General features: G+C 33.5%; 1 pseudogene; it reads right to left on the reverse strand.

Annotated features, from left to right (window-relative positions):
* Nucleotides 1-67: 67 nt before the first annotated feature.
* Nucleotides 68-11,466, reverse strand: LOC148266079 (beta-amyrin synthase-like; annotated as a pseudogene).
* Between the last annotated feature and the right edge of the window lie 11,185 nt (nucleotides 11,467-22,651).

Genomic DNA, 22,651 nt, shown 5'->3' on the forward strand with positions numbered 1-22,651 from the left:
TTCGTTGAATGATTAAGAAACAAGAGTTGTATCCCCAAGCCATTTTTAATTGAAACAGCAAAAATTAGTGTGAAATCAAATCCCAATCACACTTGAAATAAGCCAAAGCCAGTACTGAAACCAGGAACAAAGGCTCACCGAGCTGAATGGTAGGGAGCAGGTAACAACTAAGCCAAATCTCTTATTTATCATATTGCAGTTTTGATTTCATACAATATTAGGTGAAGTAGTAGTCCATAGAGAAATTTCATTTCTATTTAAATAAAATTTTCTTTTCTACCTATAATGATATACAGAAATAGATTGCATTAAATTGATTTGATCTTTTTACAAGAGAAAGAATTTATATTTTATATATATGCACTTGACTTTTGAATTTGAAAAGTATTTGGACATTAATTAGTGAGAAAACATATGATATGTTATGGTAAAAATGCTTGGTCCGGTATCCTAATAGGTAAATTCATTGAACATTTAATAATAAAAAGATAAGTTATATAAGAATATATGGCAAAGTTAAGGATATTTTAATCTTTTAAAAGGAAAGACAACAGTATCAGTTAGTTGAAACATCCCTATTTATTAAATTTAGAATGATGCACTTATGTTGTTTTAGTTAATTGTTTAAGAAAAAGAAGATTGGAGGAATTGGATGTCTTCATAGATCTCTCTCTCCCTCTCTCTATGTTTGCAAATATATATATATACATATCTATGACAAGTGGAGATAGATATTCAGAAATAGCAGCTTGAATTTAGAGACCTTTGGTTGGCAAAGGAACATCTTTGCGGTACTCCACAAGAGCCCACAATGGGCAGATGTTTCTATATGCTTCATAGTGTAACATGCAGTTATTTCCTGACATAAGAGATCACTAATGAAATGATTCATCGTAAAAAATAATTATACATATAATATATACATAGATGTATCTAAATATAGGTATGAAGGGGGATCCTACCACTTGGGAGAAGTCACCCTTTTCTAGTTGAGAATTAATTATCAATTTTGTTGCACGATGAAGAGGTGTTAGATCTCTATTGGCCTGTATATAATACGGGAATGTTATTTTATATGTTTGTATATATATATATGCATGTATATATCCAATTTAATTATGAAGGAGAAACAAAAGAGAAACAAAGCTGATAAATAAATAAACAAAACATAAGTTTAAGCAAAATGACCTGACCAGAATAAATAAGACCCATCAGAGCCCAACTAGTGTGCACCAAGTTTGATCTACCTTTTTCCAAAGGTACATATTTCACCATATGTACATACATATTACTAGTTAATCAATTGTTAATATGTGTGTGTATATATATACATATACATACCTTATCAGGGCAAGAACGATATCTTTCTCCCACCATTCGGTCTTTGTATTCTAAGAAGAAATGCAACTCCTTTACACACAACAACACAATTGTTGTAGGTCCTGCCTGCGGCTGCTAATCCCCAAGTGCAAACCATGCCCCGTAAGTGAAACAAACTCTCCAATTTCCGTACCTATTTCAAAATTTTCTTGTGATTATAATTAGCTACTAATTATCAATTATTTAATAACTAATAGATAATTAAAAAATACTCAAAAAATGTGTAGGAATATTTTACATTAACTTCAAATTATATTATGAACCATCGCTCATTTGTATGTTTTAAATGTCTTGAAGGTATTTTGTAGCATTTGTTTATGAAATTATTAATCTCTTTATTTTTATACGTAGGATATAATTTCTTAAGTAAAATAAGATCTTTAATTATTGATCCTCTGTGTTTAATCACAATGTCAGGTAAAAATTCTGTAGGATTCAATAGTTGGAAAAAGCAAAATGAAATGCTCATCAAAATATTAGAAATATAAACTATATTTTTAATAAAAATATTTAATTTAGATTACACAACTCTTTTATTTTATTATAAAATGGACAACTAAAGTTCGAATGTTATCTTCCATTCCATCTCAGATTATACTTTTGGTTTAGAGAATATATATATATAATTAATTCAAACTTTTGAAAGTCTTTGTGCTGTTAGGATATGATTGCTTACTTCCAACCATTTTGGTGCACCAGCCGGCTCCCATGCAACTAAACCGCCATTTTTACTCTAGAGAAAAAAAAAAGATAATTAGGGACATATGATAATTAGGTTAATTTTACCCATGAAAATTAAATTAATATTTAAAATTAATTAATTTTACCTGTAAAGAAAGTAGAATATTGACAGAATCATATAACTCTCAGTTTCTATTTTGTCACCGATAAATTCTAGTGGCATTTTCGACAAATATAGACAACACTATACATTATAAGAGACTCAGTAAGAAATATATTATTTATATTTGGATATAAATAACAATGTTATATTTAAATTTTTGTTGTAATTTCTCATATATAATAACTATTTTATATGCTATATGAAAGTTAAAAATAAAAAGATTATATTCAGATACTCTTTCCAATCTAATTAAAAAATAAATTATTAATTTCAACACTTAGAAATAAATGAATATTTCATCGTTACTTGCAAATTAATAATTTTATATAACTTTAGAAACTTTAGTTATTCAATAATTTGGTAGAACCAAATAGACCCATCATAATTCATTCTTTCTTTCTAGTTTAAAAGAAAATATGAGTCAGATCGAGTCAATTATAAATTAAAAATAAAAAATCGATCCAATCAGATTCAGTTATAAATAGAAATTATAAATTTCAACCTAATATGTGTATATAAGATATATATATTGTTAACTTTATGTATAATATATGTCCTGATGTATACATGTATAATAATTTGGTAGAACCAAATAGTGTAACACCCAAATTTTATTATTTTTATTTTTTAATTTATTTTAATTTATATTAGAATTTTAGTTTAATTTTTTAATATTTAATTTGTAAAGTTTTAATTTAATTTAATTTAATTTAATAAAAATAAAAATAATAATAATGATAAAATAAGGTAAAATTATTTTTGGGATTTAATTGAAATTGATTTTGGAAAAAATGGGTGAAAATTTGGATTCTGGGGGTGTTTTTGAAAAGAAAATCAGAAATCGGGGGTCAAAACACAATTTAAGAAAGTTCTGCCACGTCAGCAGCCATGTCAGTAGCTCCGGCCAACCAGAACACGCCGCGTGGCAAGGAAGCTGACGTGGGAGGCCACGCGGGACGGAGCCACGTGGGTGATCTATGTGCACGCAATCGAACGGTCTAGATCTCACGCGTGCGAACTGCCCATATCTCACGCGCACGAACGGCCTAGATCGCATCGCGATGGACGGTCCAGATTTATTCCCATTTTAATCGCGATTGGACGAGAGAAATTTAAATGAAATATATGTATTAAAAATCTCAAATGCGGAAGAGTAATAAAATTTTTGATTAACATCCCTTACACAATAACCAAAACGTACTTAAAACATGAAGGAACAAACTAACTAAAATAGATACTCGAAATAAAAACTATAAATATAACTATAAAGTCTTTAGGCGTCCCATTCGCCATCTTCCTGCGGAACGGGCTCGGGAACAACGTCTTCCTGATCTGAAATGGTTAAATAAGGGATGAGCTACACCAGCCCAGTAAAGACATCACATTATCTCACCGCCACGGAAGTAAAGGTGGGTAGAAAACAAAAATGACCAATGGAGCATAATTTATAACAAACTCGTTTATTAACATAAAAACCTTTACTGTCCACTTACCTCGGTGAGATCCATGAAAACGACATATGAAAACAATAACCTTATAATATCATGAAATCATACACACTTTATAACATAACACATATCATACCTTTACATTTCAATCATCAGAAGACAGATTTCATCTTTTACCAGCCTACTAGTATCCTTGGGGATCCATAGGGGGTCCCCGCTACACGTGAACCATTAACATTTACAACCTGATTCCAGGGCCGTCCCCATACCCCGTCCAGTATGGACGCCAAAACCATGAACCTCAATACCCCGTCCGGTATGAGGGTGAAACGGGATGTCCCCATACCCCGTCCGGTATGGGCGCAAAAATACATGAGGTCTCCATATCCCGTCCGGTATGAGAGACCACGTTCCCGGTAGGGTTCCCTACGGACCCGGTCCGTCCACCATCTCCCAGGATATCTAGTCAGGCTGTCCACATTATCCACTCATCAATTCACATAACCTTTTTACCTTTTTCCTTAATCTCAATCATCCAATCATACAAAACATGTAAACCAGTAATTAACACCAAATAAGACAATACAGTACCGGGTTTACCATAATACAAACTATAATAAAAGAAACCATAGTTCATGCGTACGAGACCATAACATAATTACATCAAACATCATCTGCATTTAATACTGGAAATTAGATCAAACAATAACAAACCAACACTGTATCAGACTCGGGCTCCATTGGCAACCTAAATCAATTATACATCTATAAAGTCACAAGGTACAATTTAATTATTTATTTAGCTTTAATACTGTGGTAGGAAACATGGTGAGGGGTCCTTACCTATTTCGGGGTCTGAATTCGACTTAAAGTGTGCCTACAGGCTGTCCCTAATTTTTTTGAATTTTTTTTCCAGAAGACTGAAACGCACTACAGGTACTTGCACGTGTCCCAAAAAATCCTAAATCAGACATAGGGCCCCTTTCGGCCAATATCGAAATTCCGGCACGGTGGCTCTGTCGTGCTCCAGCGACGGCACCACCGCTTGCGGCGTCGATTCACCTCGGGTTGGCCGTTTTCGGCCGAATTTAGCCACACTTGCATCGGTCCCTACGATAAAACAACTCTAGGACCCTTGGTGGGCCAAAAAATCACGAAAACCGAAACTTACCGGCGGTGGTGCTCTCGGGTGTGGCGACTTTTCCGGCATGAGTGGCGTTTTGATGTTTGGCTCTGATCAACCTGTAGAGAAAAGAACGGTGATCACAGTGGTATAAAATTTGCATCGAACGGAGGTAGGGAAGGGCCTCATCGGAGGCAAAAATAGAGGGGGGGCACAGCGGCGCTGCTGGGCTTCGGCTGGGTTTTTCAGACGTTTGGCCGGTGGTTTGGCTCCGGTTTGGCCATAGGCGGACTTAGCATCGAAAAATGAGCCAGGGGGAGAAAATTTACCTCGATTGGCGGTCAGAAACTTCCCCGGTGCAGCGGCGGGTGGCGACGACCGGCTCCTCCGGCGTTTGGTTCTTCTTCTCCGGCGAGGCACTGGCGGCTAGGGTTTTATGGTCAGGTGTGGGTGGGGTTATTTATACCTTTTGTCTTTTAATCTCAAACATCCATCAAGATTAAATCTGGACCATTCGATCGCGATTTAATTGGGATTAAATCTGGACCGTCCATCACGATGCAATCTGAGTCGTCCGTGCCTGATTGAATCTGGACCGTCCGTACGCGTGAATCTGGGCTGTCAATGCGCATGTTTAATCTGGGCCGTCTGTGCAGGCGAGAACGGATCTGGGCCGTCCGATCGCGCGCACGCGGATCGTCCACGTGGTCCGTCCCGTGTCAGCGCTTTCTTGCCACGCGTCATGTCCTGGTTGGCCGGGGCTGCTGATCGGGCCACTGACGTGGCTGCTGACGTGGGTGCTGACGTGGCACAACTTTTCTAAATTGTGTTTTGACCCCCGGTTTCCGATTTTCTTTTCAAAAACACTCATATAATCCAAATTTTCACCAATTTTTCCCAAAATCAATTTCAATTAAATCCAAATAATATTTTTACCCAATTTTATCATTATTATTATTTTTATTTTCATTAAATTAAATTAGATTAAATTAAATTAAATTAAATAAAAATCCAAAAAATTCAAATACAAAAAAAGAAAAATAAAAATAATAAGAAAAAAATTAGAATCACTTGAGTGTTACATGTTAATCAGAATTTTTATTTCGCTTCCGCATTTAAAATTTTTAATACATACATCTTTATTTAAATTTTCTGGGCTGTTACAAATAAATCCATCATAATCCATTCTTTCTTTCTTGTTTAAAAGAAAATATGAGTCAGATTGAGTCATACATTATATACGATATTTTTTATTGTATAATATTATAGTTAACACTGTCTTAATTTTATATAGAATAAAAACAATATGAATAGATTACAACAACGCAATATATTAGAAATTAAATTAAATTATTCATATTTAACATACATAACTTTTGTGATTTTCACTTGAGATTTTTTGTTTAATCTATCCTACAAATTTTAAAACAATTAAAAAAATATGTTTGATATGATTACTTTAATTATATATTTTAATAAACTAAAAAAAATACATGCAGCATTGTAATACCCTGGCCTGAAAATTAGTTCAGAATAATTTTTCTATTGAATTAATCATCTAAAAATTATATAAAATGATTATTTAATTTAATATATTTTTATTTCATTTTTTAGAAAAAAAATGAATTAGAAACGAGATTGAAAATTATTTTAGAAAAAAAAGGTGAAAATTTGTGTTCGGCGAGTATTTTTGAAAGAAAAATTAGATATAGGGGGGGTCAAAGTACAAAAAGAAAAAATTTGGTCACGTGGGATGGCCTAGTCAGCAGCCTCGATGAATAGGAGCACGTCAACATCGGCGCCATGCTGGAAGCAACACGGGCGATCTGCGTGCCCAGCGATCCGACATCTTATGTTCGATCCCGCGCTCGTGAAAGGCTCAGATTCATTCCCTCTTTAGGCAAGATCGGACGGACGAGATCAATTACGATGAACGATCCAGATTCGCCCATGCAATCGGCCTAAATAGGCAAAGATCAGACAACACTCCTTGCTCCTTGTCGATGCGAATGAACAGTCCAGATCAACGTGAGATGATCATAAATACTTGCATCACGAGGGAACCCAAACCCTAGCCACCAGCCCCTCGCCGGAGAAGAAGAACTAAATGTCGGAGAAAAGACCGAGTGCCGACCGCCGCCGCACTAGAGCCACCGTCGATTGCCAAAAAAGTAAAATTTTCTCTTACCTACTCGGAATTCAATTCTGAGCCTCCCTGTGGCCATATTGGAGTAAGAGAGATGGCAGGTGAGCCAAAAACTACGAACAAAGCTCGGCAAAGCTACCGCAGCCAAAACCCAAAAATCCCTCTGATGAGCCTCTTCCTGCTTCCTGTTCTATACAATTTTTTGATCATTGTCTTCATTGTCCTTTTTTGTTCAGGTTAGCCGAAAAAGGAACCCCAACTGCGTAGGAGAACTGGCGGAGCCACTACACCTAAAGACACCGCACTGGTAAGTTTGATTTTTTGGCCAACTGAAACCCCTTAATGTATTTTTTCATAGGGATACGTGTAAAACTAATCAAAATCGGTCAAAACCAGCCAAAATCGGTCAAAATCGAAGAAAACTGGCCAAACCGAGGTGAACCGCCGCTATGGACGGTGGAGCCAGCGCCGAAGCATGGTGGCGCCGCCATGCTGGAACCCCAAAATTGGCCGGAGAGAGTTTTAGACACCGATTTTAGATTTTTGGAGTATTCTAGGTACGTGACGAGTGTTTTGGACTGCACAAGAAAAATTCAAGAAACCTGGGACCTTATTATGAGGCGTAGTAGACAGCACAATATCTCGAAATACCGATTCAGGTAGGATCCCTTAGCGTATTTTCCGTTATGGTAAATTGAGATTTAACGATACATAATTTTTTGTTTTTGTAAAAAATTTAAAAATCCTAAAAATAATTATAGGTTAGTTCACGATTGTCCTGATTTCCTGTTTATTTTCCTGTATTGCTCTACTTGCTTGTTATTATATTGTGCATGTTCTTATTTTATAGTTTCTATTATCTTATTAATTTATCGGGTTTATTCAGTTATCTGATTACTCAATCCATTGTTATGACAAACTATATCGTTTGTATAAATCTCGTCTAATTGATCTATAAATATAATATGAGATATTGGTATGCGATTGGTAATTGGTTGATGATGCGAACCCATGTATGAAAGACTAATCAGGTACCTTGAGAAAAGATGGACGGACCCGGTACAAAAGATAAAAACCCTACCGTGGACAATACCTCAGTCGAACAGGGCTAAGAAATCACATAGCAGAAGGGGTTGGGAGATATAGTTTACGCTAATATCGAACGGGATATCGAGGCGATGGTATGTTTGGCGTCCAGGAATCCCTATGGACCCTAGAGGTACTAGTAAACAAGTAAGGAGGTAAGTCTACTGTTCATTGTTCATGTAAATGTGTAACAAAAATGATATTCAGATTATTGTCTTTATAATTCAGTTTTTGAGAAACTCGTAACGGTAAGTATCAAACAAACATTTTAAAGTTAAAAGTATTTAATTAAAACAATGGCTCCATTAGTTTTTTTATTTTTTATTTTTAATAACTTTCAATTTTTCGTATCAGTGAGTAGTGTGATATTTTTATTGGACTAGTGTAGCTCATCCTTTCATTAACCATTTCAGATCAAGAGGATCAGGATCCAGACCCCGATCAATAAGAAGGCTGTGAGTAGTTTACCTTCTGGACTCCTTCAAGAGCTAGTGGAGCTTAACTCTATGATATTTATCTATTTATTTTAAATCATTTATTTACTTTTTTTTACGAGTAACTGTAGTAGGGACATTCTCGAACCCCTATTGGACATTCTAATTTACTGTGTAAGGAATGTAAACCCTTATTGGAGTGTATCCTTTGCAAAAACGATCAGTCGTATGGTTTCTATAACCGTATATTTGGCATGGTCCTTTGTGTTTGGATTGAGAGAATTTATTGTAATTGGAGGATGACTGAGGTTGTTTAATGTCACTAGTGGAAGAAGTGGTCCTTTGAATAATATTGGCGATGGGGGAATCCTGAATACTTTTTATCAGAATTTCATGGTCAAGGAGCTGACCATGGAGCTCATGAAATGGAACCGATTAAGGCTTCATATTGAGTGCAGTGATGATTCCATGAAATTTGTGTCCAACATTGCGATGGATAATCGCATTGAACTTTGCAGGGGAAACTTGGCGACCGGGTGAGGTAAGTTCATCAGCTAGAGCTTTGGCTTTATAGAGAAACTGAGAGACAGATAAGTCATTGCATTTCAAATCTTAGAGTTCGATGTGTAGTTGAAGTTGTCTGTTCTGAGATACAGAGCCAAATGCATTTTCTAATGCACTCAGACCGAGAAGAAAGATGAGAGTCCAATTATATAAGGAAAGATCTCCTTGGGGAGAGAAGACAGGAACCAGGAAAAAAACATATGGTCCTTTCTCAACCAAGAAAGATATGCATGGTTGGGAGTGGTGGTGGTGGATCACTGTTGATTACAGTTTCTAGTGGAGCTAGTTCACTACCATTAACAAGACCCATGAGATTTTGGTAGTTGAGAATGGGGATGAACTGTGCTTTCCATGCCAGATAATTTATGGTGTTTAGTTTTATGGTGAATGAGTGATGAGTTGTAGTGAGGTTAATGGGCGAGGTGGAGATGGTGGAGAGTTGTTTGTCATTTGCAGTGGACATTTTGTATTCTTTTTTTTTTCTTTCAGGGCTTTGATACCATGTTAGGTTTACACCAGCTAAGTGAAAAGTAATCTATATTTTACCTTATTATGATATGTAGCATATATAGTGTGGCTGGTGATATGGATAACTACAGAGAGGAGATAAAAGAGAAAAGATAGAAGAGATAGAGATGTGGTGCGGCTTGTGATGTGGATAACAACAGGGAGGAGATAGAAGAGAAAAGATAGAGATGAGCTACAGCTTGTGATGTGATAAACATAGGAAGAGTGGTTGATGACGAATAGGAGTCCTTAACAGATACATAGTCTTAAAATCGTCCAAATGATTTTCGTTCACCTTCAAAATTTTAATTCTAGATAAATATTTTAATAATAACATAAAATACTCACTACTAATATATATATATATATATATATATTACGAAGAGAGATATATATACTTCTTTAAATTGATAGTAGACCTGAGATTTTTTCAGAAAATCATGTTTTCTCTTGATTACATCTGGAATTTCATGTGCCAAATTACTTGCAAGCAACGCTTGAATAGCAAAAGCTATATCCCATCTTTGGCTTCCATATCTCTACATATATATATACATATAGGAAATATAATATATATACATTATTGAAAATACATGCATATTTATTATTTAATATATATACATACAAGAAGGTCCAAATATTTAATATAGATTCATACCTGTATTTTCATTCCATCTTCAGCTACCCATAAATAATATAGAATTCTTGCGAGATGTTTCTTAAAATAATCTCTAAATGGATCTTCAACCCAACAAACATGCATAAAACCTTTTCAACATAGCTGATGGTGATGTATTGACTGTTTTCGTCTTCGCGGTGAATGTGTTTCATGGTGACTTGAAGAGTTTTCTCTTTCACTAACTTGTTTAGAGGCCAATGAGTAAGAAAAGGTTCGGTAAAGAAGTGGAGGGTGTCCCAAATCAAGTATTGTAAGAAAGGATGAGGATAATATACATCTTCTTGTATTTATAAATATACACATCATAATATTTAATTAATATATATAAGAAGTAATTAACTAAAATTTTATCCAAAAGAGTTAGATCACTAGGAAACGTAAGTGTCAACTTATAAGTTAAATCTACGGTTTCATTCTAATTCTCAATCAAGACTATAATTATCTTTTTATGAACTCTTAATCATAACATATATGATCCATCTTTAATATATTTAGTGAATTATTTATTATTGATGAAAAAAAGTTTGTCTAAAATAGTGTAATTACTAAAAAAAATTTATAATGAATTCTCTTATTATAATATGTATGATCTTACTTTTAACTAAAATAGAGATAAACTTAGTCTCAGTGTGCAAAAATTGACAAGCAAATACTTTAACTACCAAATCAAAATAATAATAATGAATTCCTTAATGAATGTATTATATTTGTCTCCACTAAACCAAATAATAACTTAATCTCACTATATAAAAAATGACTTTAAAATACTTTGATTGCTAAGTAAAAAATAATAGTGAGTCCTCTAGTTATGGCATATGTGTTTGCCTTCGGTTGAACCAAGTAGAAATTTAGTTTTAATAATAAAATAGATCTAAAAATATCATAGATGTTAAATAAAAAATAACGTTTAATTCAATCTACTTCTATCAAACTAAATAGTCATCTGATCTTAATATGTAAAAATTAACTCAAACCTCATCTTATATCTAAACAAACCATAATAATAAATCCTCCATTCGTAATATATATAGTTTATCTTTTGCTATATCATAAAAGTATTCAGTCTCAAATTCGCAAAAAATTTATCCAAAAATAATAATAGAAGTTTTACCTTAGCACACGAATGACATGCTCTACTCCAATTAATTTGATGGTAAGGTTGGGAGTAGAACTCCTCTGTTAACTCTAGAATAAGGGTTGTCATAGGACCAACAAACTTTCTTCCATATGGATATGACATGAGCATATATACCATCCGATAGTAGTACTACATTTTGGTTGAAAATTATTATTTATATAATAAATTATATTTGACTGACTAAGTATATATTTATTTAAAAACAAACATATGTATATGTGTATATGTAACCTGGATGGAAAGAAAGAAAATATGGAAGGATCCAAAACTCAGAGCGACATTGGATTGCACTGACTCCAATCAAATACACCAAGTATCTACAACAGTTTAATAACTATTAAAATTTAAATGTATATTTATGTATATACAAATTTATTACGTAATTAATTCTATTACTGAAAGCCAAGTCTTTTCCTAAGATAGTATATGAACTGCACTACCATGATCAAGAATCCAAGTACGAGCTCTGCTACACGCATTGTCTTCTCTACCATCTCTTTCTTCTCTAAGAATACACATGCATACGTAGTTCAAGACTGTACTGAACATGATACTATGTCCATCTATGTGTAATTTTCATCTGCCATCTTCGTTTTGTTGTTACAATTTTAAAATTTTATATTTTGAAATAATATTTATGCTGAAAAATATTGATATAATATATATATATACTTGATGATTGTATATATGACGAAGAATCTCTTTACGATGTTGAGAAGAGAAGAGAATATTAAGATGTCCAGTAATATATTGTAACAGCCCCAGAAATTCATAATGGAATATATATTAAAAATATCAAATGCGGAAGCGAAGTCAAAAATTCGATTAACATCTCTTACACCAAAACTAAAAACATGCTCACAAAATATAAAAAATCAAACTACCTAAAGGAGAAACTTGAAAGTAAAAGCTACGAATATGACTATGGAGTCTTTAGGCGTCCCCTTCGTCGTCCTCCTGCGGAACCGGCTCGGGAACAATGTCTTCCTGATCTGAAATGATTAAATAAGGAATGAGCTACACTAGCCCAGTAAAGACATCACGATATCTCACCGTCACGGAGGTAAAGGTGGGTAGAAAATACAAAAAGACCAATGGAGCATAATTTACAACAAAACCTTTTATCAATAATAAAACCTTTACCATTCACTTACCTCGGTGAAATTCATAAGTCAATATACGAAAATAATAACATCATCATCATCATGAAATCATATATAAACTGTATAACGTAATACTTATCAAGCCTTTCGTAATTCAATCGTTACACAATATATTTTCCTCATTTACCAGCCCACTAGTATCCATGGGGATCCATAGGGGTCCCGCTACCCGTTAACCCTTAACACTTGAAATCATATTCTAGGGCCGTCACCATACCCCGTCCGGTATGGGCGTCAAAACTATAAACCTCATTACCCCGTCCGGTATGAGGGTAAAACAGGCCATCCCCATACCCCGTCCGGTATGGGCGCCAAAACACATAAGATCTCCATACCCCGTCCGGTATGGGAGACCACAATCCCGGTAGGGTTCCCTACGGATCCGGTCCGTCCACCATCTCCCAGGATATCTAGTCAGGCTGACCACATTATACAATTACCCATTTACATAATCTTTCATTCTCTTTTTCCCTCAGTCAGCATTATCGATACACATACAAACAAGCAAAACGATAATTTATGCCAAACAGACAACATACAGTATTAATATCCCAGTCATTCAATCCATAATCAGTAAAACAGTAAAATATGCACACGAAACTATAAAATAAAAACATCAAACCTCATTCTGCATTTAAAACTGTAAAATAGGCCAAATAACAGTTAACCGACAAACACACTAGACTCGGGCTCCATTAACGACCTTAAGCAATTTCACACATTCGTTGATTCATGAAATACCGTTTTATCATTTATTGAACTTTAAGACCGTGATAGGAAATAGGGTGAGGGGTCCTTACACGTTTCGGGGTCCGAACACGGCTTCACAGTGCGCCTACAGGCTGTCCTCAATTTTCCCTGAATTTTTTTCGGGGAACTGAAACGCACTACTGGTACCTGCACGTGTTCCAAAAAATCTCAAATTAGGCCCAGGGCCCCTTTCGGCCAATATCGCAACTCCGTCACGGCGGCTCCGCCGTGCTCCGGCGACAACGCCGCCGCAAGCGGCGGCGGTTCGCCTCGGGTTGGCCGTTTTAGGCCGTTTCTGGCCGAATTCGGCCACACTCGCATTGGTTCTTGCGATTAAACAACCCTACGGCCCTCAGGGGGCCGAAAATTTACGGAAAATCGAAGCACCGGCAGCGGTGCTCTTGGGTGCGGTGGCTCTCCGGTGAAGTTCGTGTTTTGGTGATTCGGCTCCGATCAACCTGTAGAGAAAAGAATGGTGATCACGGTGATATAAAAATTGCATTAAACGGAGGCCGGGAAGGGCCTCATCGGAGGCAAAAATCGAGGAGGGGCGCGGCGGCGCCGCTGGCTTTTGGCCGTGTTTTCAGGCCGTTTGGCCGGGATTTTGGCTCCGATTTGGCCACTGGGGAAATCAGCGTGGAAAAACGAGTCGGGGGTATGAAATTTACCTCGATCGGCGGTCGGAAATCCCTCCGGTGCGGCGGCGGGCGGCTTCTGGTTCGTCTTCTCCGGCGAGGGCAGGCGGCTAGGGTTTGGGGTCTGGTGTGGGGGTCTTATTTATACCCTTTTCCCTTTTGATCTCAGCCGTCCATTTTGATTTAATCTGAACCGTCCGATCGCGCGCACGCGGATCGCCAACGTGGCCCGTCCCCGGTCGACGTGGTTTTGCCACGTGGCAGGTCCTGGTTGGCCAGGACTGCTGACTGGGTCTGCTGACGTGGCTGCTGACGTGGCGCGCCCGTTATTTTTTTTTTTTTTTTTTTTTTAATTTCCCGGGCGCTTCATATATAGACATATTACCTGTAATTTTCAAGAAAATATCATTTTAAAAAATTCTCTACTAATTCCTATGAATTAATTAAATAAAATAATATTGTAATTAATTGTATAAATTAAGAAATTTTAGAGGGAGTTTGACAACAGGTAGGAGAAAAAACAGTGGGCTAGCATTTTCGGCAGGCCAATGACCATCACTTGCTTGTAAGGCTAAGAAGAAATGAATGATCCTCGTCAATGTTGTTGTGATTGTTTCCCTTGGGATTTCTTCTCCATCCTCAACGTTCGCCCGAGGGATTTTTTGCTCGAAATTTTTCTCCTTCGAGAACTGCAGGAAATGAATACATATAAAAGTAAAGTTCAATTTAAATTAACGATCTCTTATAAAATAAACAATATGTAATAGTAATTGAAACTAGATTTGACTACGTAGCCCATTGATCTGATTGTAAACTAGTGATACGCGAGTCTAATTTTACTTGACTTTTGAATGAGTTGAGACACATGAAAATTAGTCAATAGTATTTAAAATAGAGTCTTGCATTGGTTATTAGCCAACTAATGAAGTCAACACTCCATCAAAATTTCAACAACATAAAAAACACAAATAGTTTGAGAGCATGCAGCTTGTAACCCTCCTTTTCATGATAAACCCTAAGTATCCATACATATATGCATACATTTCTTATATAATACGTATAGTTGAAAACACACATATGTATAAAATATAATATAAATATTTACGAACTTAATTTTTATATGAAAAGAAAAAAATATATATATTTGGAGCAACTTCTAATATTTTAAGTTCTGATTTTTATTTTCAATTTTACCATAAGACCTGGTTTTCTATATCTTTTGGTTTTGTTTTTTATGTTTTAAAAATATTTTACTAATTAAATTGATAAAATAAAAAATATTATTGAGAAAAATTAGAGTCAAAATTTGATTTTGATATGTTTAAATAAAATATTTACAATTTATAATTTTTTAAAAATAATTTTAACATTTAATAAAAATTTACACATGAAATTTTAAAAATTATTTTTAATCAATATAAAGTTTTTACTTTTTTAAAATAACAATATTTTTTTACAATTTTTTTCAATAAAAAAGAAACTTCTCACTAAAAATATTGTCAGTAAACTTTTAAAAAATTCACGTAATAGACTTCAATTATACTAAAGGTTAATGTCTTATGTTGTCTGAATAATCTTTAATATTTTAAATAAATATTCTTATATATATATATATATAAATGCATATATATATATATATAGAAATGCATATATATATATATATATATATATATATATATATACCTGCATGCACAAAAGAAGATCAGCACTAGTCGACCTCTTGTCGCTCTTGAAGGGTGCCAGAGTTAGGATCGAACTCCCATGTCTGCCTTTCCACGAAGTTGTTGGTGCTATACAGTAGGGCTCATTTTCACCCTCTGCAATCTTCAACCTCCACATCACTCTTCACCAATATTATATATATATATATATAACTATATATATATCGTGTTATGAAGAGGGTGATGAACTTGGAAAGTTTGGTTACAAGATGAGAAGAGAGATGATGGGGAAAAAGAGCACGTACAAGGCCATTTATATACTATCATATTGCCGTCTAATCACCTAATTCTACATTTTAAATATAATATATAATTCAATTATAATTTCTGGTATTTATTATTTTATATAAAACCATTAGTTTATAAGTACATTTCATATTATAATTTCTGGGTTTCTCCTCTAATTTTTATTTATATATATATTTAATATAAACTTTCAAGTGTCAGCAAAGATTTATGCAACAGTTTTCCTGCAACTAAGTTTGACTTTTGCAACCAGACAACTTGTGATAGACCAAACTAAATTTACTGCTTTATATTTGTGCTTATTTTCAAATCAAAATATACTCTTAAATGTCGAAGTTTAAAGACAAAAGTATAATCTCTGTTCAATGGAATGTTATAATTCAAAACAACATTAATTATTTGAAATTAATTAGCTCAGTTGGTATTAATGAGCCTTTCTCTTTCCTGTATGACACCTCAATTGTCAGATTATTTCAAAGAAGCAATGAAATATACTTTAATTATAAAATAATTAATAATCGCATACTTATCTATATCTGATATGATTGCATTAATTATATATTTTAATAAAATAAAAAAATACATGTAACATGTTTCAGAAAACTATTGTGACTATATCTATATACATAAAGCAATCTTAATTAGGAGGACCTCAATGTTTGAATGGAATTAGGTGGACATCAAAGAGTAATATAATAACTTACAGTAAAAATATGTATCTACGTTACCATGTGTCCATACGTGGACTTGTGCATGGACATGAATATATACAATTGCATTTCCAAATTAAGTGCAGATTGACATAATTTAGTTTGTTTCTTTCTATATAATTCAAGAGCTACAACTACTATATCTCCAATTATATCGTATGACTAACTCTATATTTTGATTATATCATGAAAATAACTTTAAAATTATTTTATTTTTACCTATTGAAAACAATTGAAACGTCAAATAAATTTTTAGTATTAGTCTCCTAATACTAATGAGGCTAGCTACTTGTAAGTAACTTTCCACCAAATCTTCAACAACAAACACAAGTACCCTTTCACCAATGTCATAACATTCATATATGGTGTTACGAGCATCACACCTTTGACCATTGACGCTGGGATTTAACAGAGTTGGTCTTTCTTGTAAACTCCGAGCCTACGCATTCGCATATCTTTATCTTCTTGAATCTTTTGGGGATTGGACTGTGATGATTTTGGATTTGTGAATATGTTGAGATTGAGAAACTAGCCCATGGATTGGAGAACCAAGATAGGTTGGATATTTTAAATTGTGAGGTTATGTTCTTCCTCAACTATAATTTTGTTTGTGTTGATATTAATGGTGAGCAAAATTAATCCAAACAAAATAAAAATTAGATAAATTTGAACTGATTAGAGAAAATGATTTATTTAACTAATTTTTCGATTAACTTGGTCACTAGATTGAAAAATCGATTCCTTAGACCGGTTTGATCTTGGTTTTCATATTTGGGAACTGAACCAATCTTGTTGATCTTTTTAGCTAATATATATTATGTATTATATTACCATAGTTTTTTCTATGTTAAAGAAGATTGAGGATGTTGTAAAGAGGATGATTATTAAAGGGATCAAGGAGATTTACTTTTTTGGGAAGTAAGCATAATTTTTGTTAATTAACTAGGAACAAGTATAAATTTTTAAAGAGGTTGAAATGTATAGGCACGTACTAAGGCAACCTTCTCTTTTCCTCTTGCTACTTTTTGCATCTAAAACCATACAAGTGTGTAATCAACATCAAAATGCATTAAAAATTGCATAAAAGAGTCATTAAAGATGGATATTGAAAAGGAAGTAAAAATCTAAAATGCATGTATACTTTTTTTATTTTTATTTTCTTAATTATTTCAATCAATTCAGTTCGCTTACCCTTATTCAATTATTTTTTTAATTTTCAAAATTTTCTAATCAAACTAACTGAATCGACTACTTATTCATCCTTAGTTATTATGGATCAAGTGGTAATGCAGTTTTTATGAAAAGATAAAGATGGGAGGGAGGGGGGGGGGGAGAGGAGAGAGAGAGAGTCAATAAGTGAGCAAGTGATGAGAGAAGCTAAGTGAGATGAGCTTAGAGAACTTTTTCTTAGAGTAAATACTCAATTTACCAATATTATATTTAGTATCAAATATTTTATATAACAATTTTTCCCTTGAACTTTTCAATTTATTTCAAAGAAATAAATCCATAAAAAGTAGAATGAAAAATGCAATTAGGTCAGGGCATGTTTTGGGTAAAATTATTTTCCTACCCTCATCATTCTTTTTCTCTACGTTTTTGGTAACAAACACTACTTCTCTCTCCAGTTTCCTCTCTTATATGTTCATTTTTGGATCTTTATCTAAATGAAAACAAAATATATAAGGAAAATAAATAACTAAATAATTTTAAAAATGGATAACTTGATCTATTCATGTTTGGACCTTTGTTGATCTCCTTCATGTCCCTTAACTTTCTACTCTTTCTCTTTTCTTGCTCTCTCTTTTCATTTTCTTTCTCAATATCTTTTGACCTTTCTTTCTTCTGTTAACTTTTTACTCTTTCTCTTTCTTTCTGTCTCTTTTTTTTTCCCTTTTCTCTCTTAATATCTTTTAATCTCTCTCTCTTCACTTAACTTTTTTTTCTCTCTCTCTTTTTTCACTTTCTATTAAATATTTTTTCCTCTCTTTATATATACATTTATATATTGAAGGTCAGAAGGTAGACTTTAGAAAAGATGAAGAATAAGTATGTATATTCTTGTGTATACACAAGGTAGAAGACAGACTTAGAGTGATTTAGGGCGAATGGCTTCATGTACAAGAATTACATGGATTTGCATAAACACAACTAATGAACATGGGTATACAAGAACTACGTGGATCTAGTGGGAATTGCTTCATGGAGCTCATGAACAAAAGCTAGAAAGTAAGAAGAAGATAGATGAAAAAGAAAAAAAAAAGAGAGAAAAAATAAGGAGAATATAAAGACATGCGAGAGCAAGTGAAAGGAGGCTAAATAGATGCCAATAATGTTGGCGAATGGCTGAGATATGTCTTTTTTACCAAATAAGGCTTGAGCAAATTCAATTTTTTTTCCGTTTAATTATTGATAGAGTTAGTATTTTGAAACAAAATTAAAACTTGACTGACTAAATTATAACCAAAAGATTTAGCACCAAAATTATAAATTTTTTTCAGAATTTGGAGACTAAATTGTGTATTTATCATTCTCTAATTTCAAAATTAATTTTAAATTAATTTTAGTTTTCTGTCTAAATCTAAAAGTTACTAGAGTTTTAAAATAAAATTAAAATTATATTTACTAAATTAAAATAAAAAATTATTTAATACTAAAATGTAACATTAATCATAGTCTGCGGAGTAAATTGACGATTTGTTTGAACTATAATATGATATCTACTATATTAATTTTGTGGATGATATACCATATGCCAGTTTATTTGGAATAATAATGTTTAAATTATATCATCATTTGACAATAAAATTCGTAAAATATAAAGAAATCTTATTATTATAATTTTATTAAGTTTAACAAATATTTACATTGAAGTTGTCTAAGAATGTGATAAAACTCAATAAATTTTTTTTATTAATGAAGTAGTACTCACTAGAACATCTTTGAAAAACTATTCTAAGAAATACACTCTTATGTTGTCACGGATCATCCTCTGTCTTATAGGGTAATAACTGAAATATATTTACTTAAATAACATAAACTCGAGTTAAGTAAAATAACTTAACTTTATTAATCATAACAAAGTTGCAGAAGTGTTACATCCCTTAAATGTAAAATATAAATACGTGTACAAGCCTCTAAATTTTCTTACTTACATGACTAAACAAAAGTATGAAACAGTAACCTTAATCTCAAAGTCTACCTTTAAAAATTTCATCTGTATCATCGCTTACTCTGCAGTGATACATCTTCAGTATTTGAAGGATGATAGGAGTTGAGATAAACTATCACAATAAATATCATGAAATCACAACATAGTATATGCAATATATAGTTTCTTTACACACAACAAAATATATATGATATAATCTTTTTAAAACACATAGGAATCAGAAAATGAATGCACAAATAAGAAAACAGATTCACAATTGCTTCATTGTATACTTCATCACTATTATGGACAATCAATCAGTTATCATATATTATGCATAGGCATCGACACTTATGACTGGTTCTCCATGTACCCAAACACAGAACGACATACATGAGTACCTTGAAACACTGCTATTCCAAACATAGAACAATTAGGGACGTAGATCAGATTATTTTTCCATACATCTGAACACATAATGGTTATGTATGAGTACACACTTATCACTTCGCCAATACACCCGAACACGAAACGGTATGTATGGCTATATTGAAGGCTAGCATAATGCAAGTGCTTCCAGAACAACTCATTTCCATAATGAGTGATGCACACATATCAAAATCACATTTAGAAAACATAAAACAAAATAACATTTATATCCACATAAAACTTTAACAAATATTTACTTAACAAATACGAGAGACAAATTAAACACTTGCACATTTTTATACTAAAAATACGTAAAATACTTCAAAACTACATAAGCTAATGAATCCATAATATCTACTTACCTTAGGTTCTTAGTAGTTGACATCTTAATTCTGGCAGAGTTTTGCTTTTATTTATGACATTTTTCTCTCGCAAATCCAGCATAGTTTCGGAATAATTTTTAGTCACTTTCTTGATTCAGAAATATCCAACACAATACTCAAAAATTAATTCCAAAAATAAAAGAAAAACTGAACTTTAAAACTTAAAAGACTTACCTTTCTAACGGTTTATAACCTCTTTTTGATCGTGAGCATTCTTCCTATTCTCTTCCTCTTCCTCTGCAATCACAAATTTAGTAGAGTTTCTTCAAGATTTTTATTTAAAACCTCAAAATATTCTAAAAAATCACACACTTTGTACTTCCTATTCTTCCTTCATCTCTATGCTTCTTACTTTCTCTCATTTAGAATGTCTCTTTCTCCCTTCTCTCATCCCTTATTTATAAGAGTGGGGAGCCACAAGAAAAAGGTTACTACCATTCCATCATGCCACTTCATCCAAAAATTGCTACCTTTCATCATGTCACTTCATCTAAAATGTTACTACTTGTCACATGCCGTTTTATTTAAAAAGTTACCACTTTTCACACGTCACTTTATCTCAAAGGTTAATACTTTTTACATGACACTTCATCTAAAAATTGTCATTTTATATGAAGTCATTTCATATAAAAGTTGTCACTTGACACTTTATCTAAAAATTGTTATTTTATGTGAAGTCATTTCAACTAAAAATTATCACTTTCTATTATGTCATTTTATCTAAAAGTTATCACTTTTGATTATACCACTTCATTTAAAAGGTTCTCACATTTTTTAAGCCTCTTCATGCTTATTCTAGCTCCTTCATCCTTATCCATTATTTTTTTGTTTGACTCTAAACTTAATCAATATAAAGTCGCATGGTACCATCATTCTTTTTCACAAATAGTACTAGAGCTCCCCATAGTGATACACTTAGTCTTGTAAAATCCTTATCCAACAATTCCAGTAATTATTTTTTGAGTTCCTCTAATTTAGCTTTCACCATTCGATACAAAGCCTTAGAGATAAAGCTCGTACCAGGAATTAACTCAATAAAGAACTGATCTCCCGATTCGAAGGTAGACTTGAAAGATCTTCTGGGAAAACGTCAGAAAATTCCTTCATTGTGGGAATTTATTGTAGATTGACTTCTTTACTTTTATTCTCCACTACGCAAGCCAAATACCCTACACATTCCTTCTTAAGTCATCGTTGAGCTTGAATACAAGATATGACACATGGATGTTTGGGCTCTCTAATCCCTTTGAATTTAAAAGCTTGAACATTAAAGGTCACCATCTTCCCATGATAATCTATATTAGCATGGTATGCTGCCAACCAATCCATTCCTAATATAATGTCAAAATCATGCATGTTCAAGAGTATGAGATCTACTGGTAACTCTCTGTTGGCAATCTCTATAATACGTGCTCGACAGACTGTACTAGCGGTCAAGTTCTTATCGGTTGGAGTAAAGACTACTAATACATAATCTAAAGGTGACTATTTAATGTTCAGATACTGAGTAAACTCATGTGATGCAAAAAAGTGTGTAAATCTTAGGTCTATTAAAACTTTAGCTAACGTGCTAGAGATAGTGAGCATACCTTGGATTACATCCTAAGAGGCTTGAGCATCTTACTCTATAATGGCATATATTCTTCCTTAAGTTCTTGGCCTGGTCTGGTTTTTGTTGATAGGACACTATTTGATTCGATGCTGAGTACTACCACATTTAAAACATCTATTTGTCAGCTTGTAGCAGAGTCTACCACCATGACTTTTCCACAATGGGGGTAGATTTTCTTTGGCTCTTGTCCTAGGGCTCTCAGACAAATTATGAAACACGTCTTCTGCCTCTTATCAGGTTGGATGTGACTCTTGGGCCTTCCTCTTATTGTTTGGTATGAATAGTCGAGCTCGATGGATCTGTTGTGGGACTGGGCTTATAGCCTCTTTTACAATTTGGGCCCATTCTAATTCTTTTTGGTTGTCATTAATCTTCAGAATTGAGATTTTATCTTAGATCTCCTTACACAGGCCTCTATGAAACTTCTTGGCTTTTAGACTTCCATCTGCCACTAAGTTGGGCGTAATTCAAGCTAACTCTATGAACTTTTTTGCATATTCTA

The sequence above is a fragment of the Carica papaya genome, chromosome 5, assembly GCF_054855325.1.
Source record: "Carica papaya isolate Zhongbai chromosome 5, ASM5485532v1, whole genome shotgun sequence".
NCBI lineage: Eukaryota > Viridiplantae > Streptophyta > Magnoliopsida > Brassicales > Caricaceae > Carica > Carica papaya.